Here is a 12319-nt window from a genome sequence, read left to right on the forward strand (position 1 = left end):
AGAAAAAATCACGGTTTCCCCAAATCATATTCTGAATTATTTGCTATAACTGTATACAGGAAATTAGTCTTTATAACAGTTTTATATTTGGTAAAACTAAAGCACTGCTGACCTTGAACTTTGATCTTCTCTAAGATAACAAACACTTAAAGAACGAGTGCACTTATGGGCCCCGGTAAAATGTGAAAAAATAAACATTCAAATTAAGCAAAATTTTTCATCCCAAATCATGAATTGATATCTAAACCATAAGATTCAACAAATTTTACCGCTGAAATTCACGTATATACAACGAACAAAACCATAGAATGCGGCAGGGGTCAACCGACATTTGTGATTTTCTATAGTAAATCGAGAACGGTCAGTCAATTCAAAGCTTTTGTTTACTATGAGCCTAACTTTGTACAAACTTGTGCGAATGACAAAAGACACATAATACATTCATAAAACTTGTGTGAAAGTATGAAATTTGTACACGATTAGGCTGGTACTTAAAATATTAAAAATGTACAAAAAGTACAATGTTTTTTCTATAGCAAGTGAGAGGTATTTACCTGTATGACCCATGTTGAACCCACTTGTGGAATAAATTATTTAAAATACTGATAGTCACGTGAGTTCTACCAAAATAAACATTCCTCAAAGGTGCTCACTGTAAAACATCGGCAATTTTTTTATCATTTAGTCAAAGTTGTGCCGCTTAGAAATATTTCTATGTATCAATATTTAAGATTACGGTAGGGTAAAGAGAGTTTAGCGCAACACCTAAAAGTGTCAGACATTTTTAACATTTATGCAAGACAATGAAACAGGTATTGAAAGCCACTTCAACACTCCTTTTTATTTCAAATTCATTTTATTGTATATATTTTTTCAAATGCAAGAGTACCGATTTTTTAGTTTGATTATTATGGCTACAGGCAACTACATAACTTCTTTCCATTTTTTAAAACAGATATAGCAAAAAATGACATTCCACAAACTCGCCCGACTATGATCCACCATCAGATTGTTCAAGATCTCTTCGCCTTCATTTACATAAACGAAACTAAAAGAAGGTTTGGTTCGACTTTTCCGGATTTATGGGTGTCCATATAGGCATTTAAAAATAGTCAATTGTTTCAAATCCATGCTGATTTTGGTGATGATTCTCATGCTTTTTAATTAGAAATATACACTAGTATATAACTATTTCAAAAAGAGAACAATTTGGTTATATATTATAAAGTAAAATGACACATAAAAAGGGCCCATTAAGAATTACTTAAGTGCACTTGTCCTTTACTCTGAATTTCTGTGTATTCTTGCAAGTGAACCCTGATACATATTAAATATTATTTGGGTTGATCTTGAGGTCTCAATCTTTCAAAATCTATAAGGTGTGTCCAAACTATTTTGTTCAGTATGATCCCATTTTCTTCCAATGTATCATCCAATAACTTCTGGAGAAAATTTAACAAGCACTGAAATTTCCACTTCTGGTTTCAAGAACAATTGGACTGTCTCCAAATACGCAAGAGTAGTACTCAAATCAGGTACCTTTGAAAAAAACACAGTTTTCAAATTAAATTCAAATAAACCATACAAGACATATTCTAAGATTTTTAAAATAAATGTCATGTTTATGATAATGATACATTTAAATTAATCAATTGAAGAAAATGTCATCAAATGATTTAGGTAAGATTCTTCACAAATTCTGCTGGCTTTCTTTGAAGAAAACAAGAGCTTCATATATCCTTGAAGTAAAGTAATAGAGTAGGGAAAAATGCATGTGGCAAATCGACAGACAGACAGGGCAATTCCTTTCCATGTACTATAGTATACAGTTATGAAATGGGTATGAGGGAAATAGCAAATTTATGATTCCCCGAGGGAGGAAACTATTTCCCGGAGGAAATAATTTTCTGCCAAGGGGAACAATAAATTTGTTATTTCCCGAGTTCCCATTCCATAACTTTTTTATTATACCAAAACAATGATAGGCGATTGAAATTTTTTTAACCAGATATTCCAACATTTTAAAAAAAAAACTGTAGAGGCATAATTACAAATGCATGCAGTTTACATGTAACACAATGTATGATAAGTGAAGCATTGTGTCCTTAAACAATTAATTTATTTTTAAAAAAGTATTTTCACTGACATTTCGAAAAATTATCGTTTTCTTCATTTTGGTAGAATTCAAGTATGATTTTGACATCGCACGTCGAAATGTTTTGACGTCATAGCTACATTGCTAATAACATGACATCACAGACTCGAGATTCTTTGAACGCTTCACCCACTGAACACTTTGATTGGTTAAAATTACTAATAAATATTCATGAGGGAGTAGTCCAAGGGAGCAACTCTGATTTTCCAGGGAGTAGTATTCAGATGAGGGCAATAGTCACTTATCGGGGAAATAGAGTTTTATGGTATTAATTTAGGTTTGTTCCCATCTCGCCTTAACTGTAAAATTTCGCATTCCCATTTCGCCTAAGTAAGCTCTCAGGTGAATTAAGGTGTTGCAGATTTAAAATATTTAGCATAAAGTATTTTTTGAAAAATACTTGGTGTTTAATGTATTATTTCATTCACTGTATTCATAAATTCCAATTAACTGTTAAATTCAATCTTATTCAATTTCTAAAATCTAAATAATAATAATATTTACAAATATTAAAATTCCCATTTCGCCTTAGTACTTTTTTACTTTTTCTTACCTGAATTTCACAGTTAAGGCGAAATGGGAACACACCTTAATTTATACAGAGTAATGACAGGAGAGGTATAATAATATAACACATCTTTACCATTTCCTCAGCAGTGATAAGTAGTTGGTAATTCTAATGCTGCATCTGCATTGTCTTTCCTCTTCTTATTTCTGGATTCTGTACACAAAACTACATTGGAAACCCTATGTAGTAATTCTTTATAGCTCCACAGCTGAAAATCCCATTGTAAAGCCCAGCCCTAACCAGGGAAATGAATTTGAATAATCTGAAATTGCACGAGAAATGTAAGAATGAAAGGAAATATTCTTTACAAAGTATAATTTCCCAGACTTATATTTATAATATTTAATTAGTTATGTTTTAAACAGAAACTTGTCAAGGAACACATGGTTACCTTTATCTTAAAAGTATGAGATTATGAGATTCTTTATAATCAAGCAGCCACATATAAGGCAAAAATGGTGATTTAATTGACAGTGAAGACCCACCTATCCAATTCTTAATGTACCCTATTAGTAAACAGTCTTTGAAAACCCTGGACCTATTCAACTTTTCATTCTCTCTTCATCACCCCACGAAGGCTACTTATGCTATTTATAATTATTTTGCAATATTGTTGAATTTATACAGATATTTTTGTTGCTACATGTACAAGTACCAACCTTGAACATGTTGAAATTTCTCTTGACAGGTTTGCTAGGTATATATTCCATATATTCAGGTCCAGTACAATCACTAGATTTAGCTACGTAGGTATTTTTTTATAGAAAAAATTAAATTGGCAGCTAAATAAAGCTACTTCAGGTAGGTAAAGAAAGCTAACTAAGTAGGTATAAATCAGAGAGCAGTCCCCAAGATGCCAAAGTTTTTTTGTAATGTATTTTTATGATAATATAAACCAAGATCCACCTACCTGTGTCTTTTTCAAATTCAAACATTGTTGATTCGGTATCATCATATAACTACATCCGTCTTGCTACCAAATGCTGTCAGAATCATATTCATCAAAATCAGAGCCATAATCCGAAGACTCGTTGACAATTAACGCACTTGAATCTTTTTCTGGGGACGTACAAAACGGTAAACAAAACGTCTCAGGATGCCATAATGTTTACACGTAGTACTTCGATCCCGATCTTTTTCATAATGTTTTATGCATTCCAAACATAGCCACTAGTATATACGTAACAAATTACATTCACAGGAGGGACAATTTTCTTCAAATCACACATAATTGATGCCTAAAACGATTAGATGACAGAAATCTGTTTATAAACTTCGTAAACATAATCATTATCTACCTTCTCTACAGAAGAGCGCAACACGGGAGATAATTCTAACAAAATCTAAATAAATAGTAAAATACGTTGTTTTTTTTTTCACAGGAAAAACAGGGAAAAATTATTTATAGCTTTTATAAAAATAAAAATAGTGTTCATTGTTTATATTTGTAAATATTTTACACAAAATTCATTAAAATTACTGTTAAAAGTAAAACTTATAAAATCATGAATTTTTCCCTCATTTAAATTTGGGGTAATTTCATTACGATATAACTTTTCTGTCCTTGAGAGTCCAAAGGTGGATTTTACATATTGTTTGGATAATATCCTAGAGATTCTTAAATGCACAAAATTCTGAAAAAAGAAGCGTTACTTTCTAAGAAATGTATCCCTGAATATTAACAAAAAATGAATTCATCATTATCATTTCTTGGCACCATGCCAATATTTGTGCCCTCGTGACAGCTTTCTATATAGGGGTTTTACAAAAAAAATGATTCCAACTTAATTTTACGACTTAATTCTATGAGAAAACATAGCCCTTTTATTTATATATTGTTTTTTTCTTTCTTACTTTTAACTATTGAAATTGTCATTTTTTCACCAACTTTTTTGCATTTTCCCTTGAATATTGACCAAAATGAATTATTGGCTGTTACTAAAAATAGAAACAACCGATGCAAAAATAAACAACATATTTTTGACTCTCATAGGGTCTGTAAGTCTCGTCACGTGACTCGCGAGATTCTGCGATAATTTTCACTTCCGGGTACAAGCCATGAGGAAATGTGTATTTAGTTAAGCATGTTTCTGGTTTATACAAAGCTTCTGAGGAAAAGTTAAGTAGTTATACAAAGCAGAAGGGTTCTCCGACTTACGATGGATGAATTGCGTGTCATAAAAGCTTGGGTGCGAGTGTCCACCAGGAAAAATTCGATCGAAGTACAGGTAAACAATCAGAGAATGTCAACTGTTTCTTGTTTATTTTGAGAGAAAATGAAGTGTTTTACTTTATACTTGAATGAAATAGATTCATAATCACCCTTCGCCTAAATTTATTAACAGATTTTTCTCGAATTCGAGGACGATAATGTTATTATCAGCTGATTATAGAGGAGAAGTTTTGTCAGTGTCCGATGGGTACAAACGTCATATTGTGGAGCCTGCATGCATCACTTTTTCATCGGTAAATATATTTTTTTAAATAAAGATTTACCTGTTGTGTGTCACCTATAGGATCACCTATTTAAGATCTATTTCCCAAAGATAAGATGTAATATTATTTTATTTTGCTATTTGAAGTATTTCGCTGCATTCAACATTTAACAAAATTCAAATCACTTCAATACAATAAGCATACATGTGTAGAATTTCGGGCTTTATGGACCATGGATATCAGCCTGGATAGCTCAGTGGTTAGACACCTGACTAGTAATACACAGGTCCAGCACAATGCCCCAATAAAGGTATATAGCTTGAATAAGCAATATAGCTTTATCAAGGTATCTAAAATACCTTGATCAAGGTATTTTATGTCATGAAAATTAAAAAAAAAAATCTTTAAAAAAAATTAGTTACTGAGAGTCTAGTTCTGAGTTCTGAGTATATTCACCCATGCATGTTAAGTGCTCAAACATAAACAAATCAGTATAAAAATGTCATGTGAGGAGACGTTTTTTATGCTTTCTTTTTGATACCAGAGTGTTTTTCATGCACGAGTGGACACACTGACAAAAACTAAGAACTCAACTTTCAGTATTTAATTTTTAAAGAATTTTTTTGAATTTTCATTCCATAAAATACCTGGATCAAGGTATTTTAAATATTTTGATATAGCTATATAGCTTTATCAAGCTATATACCATTATCGGGGTATTGTGCTGGACCTGATACAGGGGTCCCGGGTTCCAGCCACAAGTTTTCTCTTGCATTTCTCCTTTCTTACTACATTTGGTGCTGTGCCATGCCCTGGAACTGACAGGTGAAAGACCTGCCAGGGATGAGCCGGGGTTGGGGTCTAAAGACCTTTAAGGAGGGAGGAATGTGGCGGTCAGCAGGGTTCGATTGCCGGTGGCCGGTAGCTCAGTTGGTAGAGCACCAGATTGGAGTTTCATGTGGCCTTGGTTCAAATCCCAGTCTGGTCCACTGCATTTTCTCCTCTTTATTTATTCATCAATCTCATACAATTATATACATTAAAACTTATTTTATAGCAGAAGTACAAGGGAACCAGGCAGTAACAAAGATGAAATATGCTGTTGCTGAAAGATCTAGTCAAGCACTAAACTGACTTGAATGATCAGACTCCTTAAAAATGCAAATCAAATACAGGTATGATCAGATGCAGCAGAATAAGTTCTAGGACATATATATGAAAACAGTGTGTAAAACAAATATTTTTAAATCAATTTTTTTTATGAAAAGGCCTTTGACATTTTTTGGTATAAAAAGGACAATTTCATTCTGTTTTTCTTGTAAAAATATTGATAAAATTTAATGAAGAAGGTTTAGATTTGTATTAAATATCCAATAAATGGATATTTACCAGATTTATAACTCATTACACCTAAATTATCAGTAATGCATACTGGAGCAACTGTGCAATAATTCGTATGAAATTTTACAGAAGTTTGCTAAATTACAGGTTTTTGTCAGCTTATCTGGAAATCTTAGGACATCACTGATTTGATCAAGAATTCATCCAGCGTGAAGACCAGCCATGTGCCTCACTTGTGATGACATTATTAAAGGTAAGTAACCCTATCAGCAAAGAATTGACAAGAAAATCCTTCAAAAGATTTTCATTTAAGATATTTATTCATTTGGTAGTTTAAATTCCGTGTAAGCGTAATTTTTAGCGAGGCATAATCAGCTAGGTTTCTGAAATTGCTAAAATTGAATATCACTGAAAATTAAATGTGTTTTAGGTATAATAATTATGTTAATGAAAATACTTATATACAAATATTATTAAGTTAGTGATCTTTTCAAAATCGCTACAATTACTTCTCGCTAAATAGAAAATACCAAATTTTAAGGACAAATTACTAAATTTGCATCATGATCTCACCAAAATTTCCACTTGTACAATATTTTAATTTCTGTAAAATGTTTTGTTACATTTCATAAAAACAAAAAATATATATTTAAAATCAAAATCATTTTATTTCAGCACCTGACTGTGGGAAGATGGGATTTAAAACATGACATGGCTCTGTATTATAGCATCAAAGACCAATCCAGGTTTACGTATAAAGTGAAGGAAAACAGTCAAGCATCATTTGAAGCCACGTGTACATATGTAACTGCCTAGGCGCCTTCACAATATGTCCTGTTATTTAAGAAATCACAGTGACCAGTTGTACCTATGATGTCGGACGAGATCCTGATAAAAACTTCTGTTGCACTCATCACTAACTGCAAAGAAATGAAATTTTTAAATGACTCGTATCAACACTTTTGTACTACATCTGGCTTGTATTTTCAGATCTTGATAGCCTTTATTTTCCTTCAAACAAAATTTTATAAGTACTAACCTGCAGGTGTAAAATGTTTGAAACAATGTGCAGCAGTTGATTCACTTGATTGAGGTCACAATTCCACCGGCAAAGATTACATTGGGTATTTTTAGCTGAATGGTGCCAAATAAAACACTTTTCACAAGAACCTGGCAAATGTATTAGAGTGGAAGTGAGCATCTACACAAAATGAATACTTTCTCAAATATTAACAGTGATATATTATGCCTGTGTACATCCTTAATATATTAATTTATAACACACAAGTAACTAGCAAATATACAATGTCAACTTCCTTAATTTTTTTCTCAAGTTCATGTATAGTGTATCAAAATAAACATGCAATATTTGTCTTGTTACTCTGAAATATTTTTAAGAAAATGTCATTCGTTGAAACAAGTGTGCGAACATTCTGCACAGTTAGCTATTTTTATGGAGAAGTTACATGTGCCTACATGTATCGACATGCATTTTGAATCATAGGGATGTAATGTTAGGCACACCGAAGGAGAAAAGTAATTGCTAACAAATGTTTTTACCAATCAAATTTGATATTTAATAAGAAAGTATGTGCCAAACTTAACTAGTATTATGGTTCATTCAACTTAATTTATTTATCATTGTATGTGAGCTTTCCTGAATTTGATAAATAAATGAACTAGTAGGTTTGATAATGAAGAAAGAAAGAAGAGCAGCCCAAAATTTACTTGATACAAAGGAAAATAAATTCCATCATTAACTACTTGGAAGTTGTCACACTCTTCATAAGTATAAGAATTATGAGAAATACTATACATAATGTAAACATATTACATTTTGGCCATATATTTTATTTAGTGGAAAACATAGTCCGCCTATCCAAGTAAATCACTAAATGTCTTGAATATGAATTTAATAACTAGCACATTCAGATATCTAATAGAATAATAACTTAATTGTTGAAAATAGAATTTCCACCAAATATTATACACACCAAATGTAATACATTTTCAGTATGTATGCCTCATGAACAGAACAGACCTATACCGGTATATGGATGATGCATTCAGTCGAAGTGTTGTCCCTTTTTCTGTATTTGCTGGATCCCTATAAAATATGATGACAAATGTAAATAAATTGTTCTATCGTTAAAGTATGAATGTCCTATGGACCCAGTCATTGCCTTTTTGGAGACAACATTAGATTTATCTATCTGACAAATGCCTTCATTAAAAATATTCCTATTTCTAATTCCTATTTTAAAAAAGAAAAAAAAGTCTGTCTCATAATTGTAAGAGTATTCGGGAAGGGAGTCATAAGGCTATACAAGTTATATTGAGATTGAATACATATAGAGTAACATGAAAGAAGTAATATTTGACATTTTTATTTCTGGATAGAGTTACATAACAAGTAAATCTATTTATTTCTACTGTAATACAAGTATAAAACATAGGCTTTAGCCCCCCTTTTTATTGCAAATATATACATAATATAGACATTGAAAATTGGTGTTTACCTTATTTTGTTGTTTAACCCCCCCCCCCATTCTATGTACCCGTCCCGTGTGCTAAATAAATGAAACAAATTTGAGAAACCAATCTTTAGGGAACGTTTTTGTTTGGAAACACATTATTTCAGCTTTAAAAATATTTTAATTTTCCTTTATGCTTTAAAATGTTTGCCAACTACACTGCTTATCGTGACCCATTCGGAATGGCTTGTATGTACGTCGTTTAATAAAACAATAAAGCAGTTAAACGCTGTTTACCTGTATCAATCAATCCATTATATCCTCTTCTTTTCAATAATCGGGAAACAAACGACATGACAGGCTCTGCTAGTCCACCGCGAGGCTTAAAACTAAATGCCAAGCGGTAAATCATTGTCTCCAAGAACGCCAAGTACCCGGAAGTTAGAAAACGAAAGTGAAAGTTAACGAGACTTACAGACCCTATTGGGTGCCCTTTAAGTTCAGAATAAAAATTAGTTTGTTCTTGAGAGTGCCTATCAGAGCGTTTTTCTATATATATGCATGGTTTACTCGTAGACAGGCTCTTAAAAACAACAACTTTGAAACAAGTATGTTTTAATACAAATTCTCGCATTCACACGACTCATTACGGTATGAGTTGATATTAATCGAGACAAACACGTGTTTCCGCTGTTGCAGTAAACAACAACAACACCATGGATTTACGATGTAAAACACGTCAATTCATCAGATATGACTGGTCTTTTCTTTGGCATTAGATGTAAGTAAGTATTGATTGAAAAGTTTAAAAGTGTTTTACAGTACATAGATAGAAATGAAAAGACATTGTAGACTTCCAAGGACCTCTATGTACGTGTATATATACTGTAGTAGTATAGATTGGTTTCCAGCTACACACGTGCATGTAATCAATATGAAGCCGTTCGGTGATTTTACATAGTCGGTAACCGACATATGATACTTTTCAGTTCTTTCAACGATCACATAATTTTTTTTTTTTCGATGACAAAATTGTTTACAATACAATGTCACTGTTTTCTCAATATGAAATAATGTGTTGACTGATCAATGAAATATTTTTGATCGATGTACTCCGACCCACATTTTTCAAGATGGGTAGGTAATTTGTTAATTTTGGGTTGGTTTACACTGCTGAAAAATTGGTAACTGAGATTTCTTAACAGTACACATTTGATAGCTTCACAAGTGTATTGCTATGAAAACATGAAAAACAATCAGTCAAGAAGCAGTCTATAGAAATTATAAACCTTTGCTTTAAAATGAAACAATTTTAGTAAATTTAAGAAGGAAAATAAATTCAAAGTTTAAAGTGCTGAAAAAATTATTGCAAAGGGGCAATTTTGACAGGTCCTCTGTGTACATCAAACAAATCAATTTTTATATTGTTGGCCTGAACATCTAAACCCTGTTTTGTGATGATGTTCAAACAAATTTGACTTATTTTTGGGTTGTTTTTGAAGTAGGAAAGTTTTTATTACCACTTCAAAGAAAAATGAAACTTGACATAATTAACACTAACTCATAAATTTTTTTAGCATGTGTGTTTTGTGCTGGTACCAAATCGTCAGAACTTTCATCTGTGAAGTGCTTCTTGCTAATCCCACCACTGGCCATCATGCACAGAAAAGATCATGATGTGGAGGACATAGGTGCTTAGTTATCAGCTGTAAGTTAATTTTATTGCAGTTAGAATTCCTTATTGCCACTTGATGGCTAATAGTCAACACTTCTAGGTACATGAGTCACTGGACTAGTTCAGTGGTTCTATAATCATGAAGTAAGGAATTAATCCTTGCATCGCAGGTTCGAATCTTACTATGAGACATGTAGACCTGTCTTTCTGATAAGACACTATTAACATATCTTATCTTACATTATACTTATAAAAACCAATTAGGGGGCCTTGTTGCAGTAGGTGCTGGCATGAAAAAGATCCCTCACACCTCAAAAGTCGTAAGTGTCGAGTATAGAACAGTCCACCTACAAGTGGTGGCAACTCCATGTGAGAGAGAAATTGTTGAGCATATTCTGAAAAATCGTAGAGCAGAAAGATCTAGAAAAAAAATTGAGGGAATGAATTAGTAATCAGAAGGATTGGATTGCGTAATTTGAGATCTCGAATTATAATTCAAAGGAATGAATTGATAATTCTTGGAAACGGATTGTATAATTCGAGATCTCAAATTAATTTTTACTTATTTTGAAAATATTTTGAACTGTCCCATCACTTTCATGGCATCTAATTAAAATTAGATCTATCTGCTTCACAATTTTTCTTTATATATACAGGTCTGCCTGTATTAGTCAGATTACCAAATATGCTATTTGTTTTGGTTCAGTAATTCAATCATGATGGTTAACTACAAGGTTGTTGAATTTTTAGTCCTAATACATTGACTTAATAATATCATTTAACTATTTGAATCGCATTTATAATTTTTCATTTCAAATGGAAAATAATATCAATGTATTAATTGTATCATTTTTAATTTTATTCACATATCTGTTTCAAAATATTTAAATCTTTCACAGTATAGAAGCTGATCCCTTGTACAGACAAGTCAAAGAAGAATTTCCTCCAGTCTTTCAGAGAAGTGACAGTTGATGAAAGAATGGAGGCACAAAGTAAAAGTGCTCTGGTCTTCAACATTTTGTGGAAGATTTAATCAGTCTGATCTGGAATTCATTTTGCAATATTTCTGGATTTGTATATTTGGACATAAACATCACATTTTTCAACCTATTGACAAAACAGTTTTGCATTAATTGCCAATGCCATGTATTATTATTTCCTTTCAAGATGGCATGTCAATTCTTTATTGTACCCCTTAAGCTCTGTTATACCAGTACAATCTTGCAATGAAATCATTCAAGTTTATTTTTACTTCTTAGATTAAATTTTTGCTTACAAATTTTGTCGTTCGCCGTTTTTTTAAGTAAAATATTAGATGATTTTTCCATGACTGTAACATTTCAAAACTGATATATACTTACAATTTTAAGTAGAATTCTGTACTGATTTGACCTTGACCCCCTAAGAACAAGAGTGTCAAGATCAATACTTAATACAAAAATGTTTTTTCATTTATGTTGGCCCATATCTTACAAACAGCATCACGGAATATACAAAAAGTGTCTAGAATGTGTCCAGAATGAGAAATAACAAACATGTACATGTACATTGTATATAGTATAAAAAATTGAAAATACTGTTGCTTAGCAACAACTTTAAGGTCATTAAGCAAAAATTTGAACTGAAATGATGTATGGATATTGCAGTTCTGATCCCTTTTTGAGAGTATA

General features: G+C 31.9%; 3 long non-coding RNA genes across 4 annotated transcripts; 2 read left to right on the forward strand and 1 right to left on the reverse strand.

Annotated features, from left to right (window-relative positions):
• Positions 1-1290: 1290 nt before the first annotated feature.
• Positions 1291-3829, reverse strand: LOC134247662 (uncharacterized). Its single transcript, XR_009987901.1, has 3 exons — positions 3634-3829; positions 2799-2985; positions 1291-1539 (listed from the first exon to the last, which is right to left on the reverse strand). It is a non-coding gene; the product is annotated as an uncharacterized LOC134247662 (long non-coding RNA).
• A 967-nt stretch (positions 3830-4796) lies between these two features.
• Positions 4797-7302, forward strand: LOC134247663 (uncharacterized). 2 transcript variants are annotated; one of them, XR_009987902.1, is made up of 5 exons: positions 4797-4951; positions 5069-5189; positions 6217-6334; positions 6648-6753; positions 7176-7302. It is a non-coding gene; the product is annotated as an uncharacterized LOC134247663 (long non-coding RNA). The 2 variants fall into 2 exon arrangements; XR_009987903.1 differs by having other exon boundaries at positions 6220-6334.
• A 2352-nt stretch (positions 7303-9654) lies between these two features.
• Positions 9655-11906, forward strand: LOC134247664 (uncharacterized). The gene is made up of 3 exons (XR_009987904.1): positions 9655-9759; positions 10552-10682; positions 11549-11906. It is a non-coding gene; the product is annotated as an uncharacterized LOC134247664 (long non-coding RNA).
• The last annotated feature ends 413 nt before the right edge of the window (positions 11907-12319 follow it).

The sequence above is a fragment of the Saccostrea cucullata genome, unplaced genomic scaffold (genome assembly GCF_032062105.1).
Source record: "Saccostrea cucullata isolate Sc308-1 unplaced genomic scaffold, CSIRO_AGI_Scuc_v1 ctg2032, whole genome shotgun sequence".
NCBI lineage: Eukaryota > Metazoa > Mollusca > Bivalvia > Ostreida > Ostreidae > Saccostrea > Saccostrea cuccullata.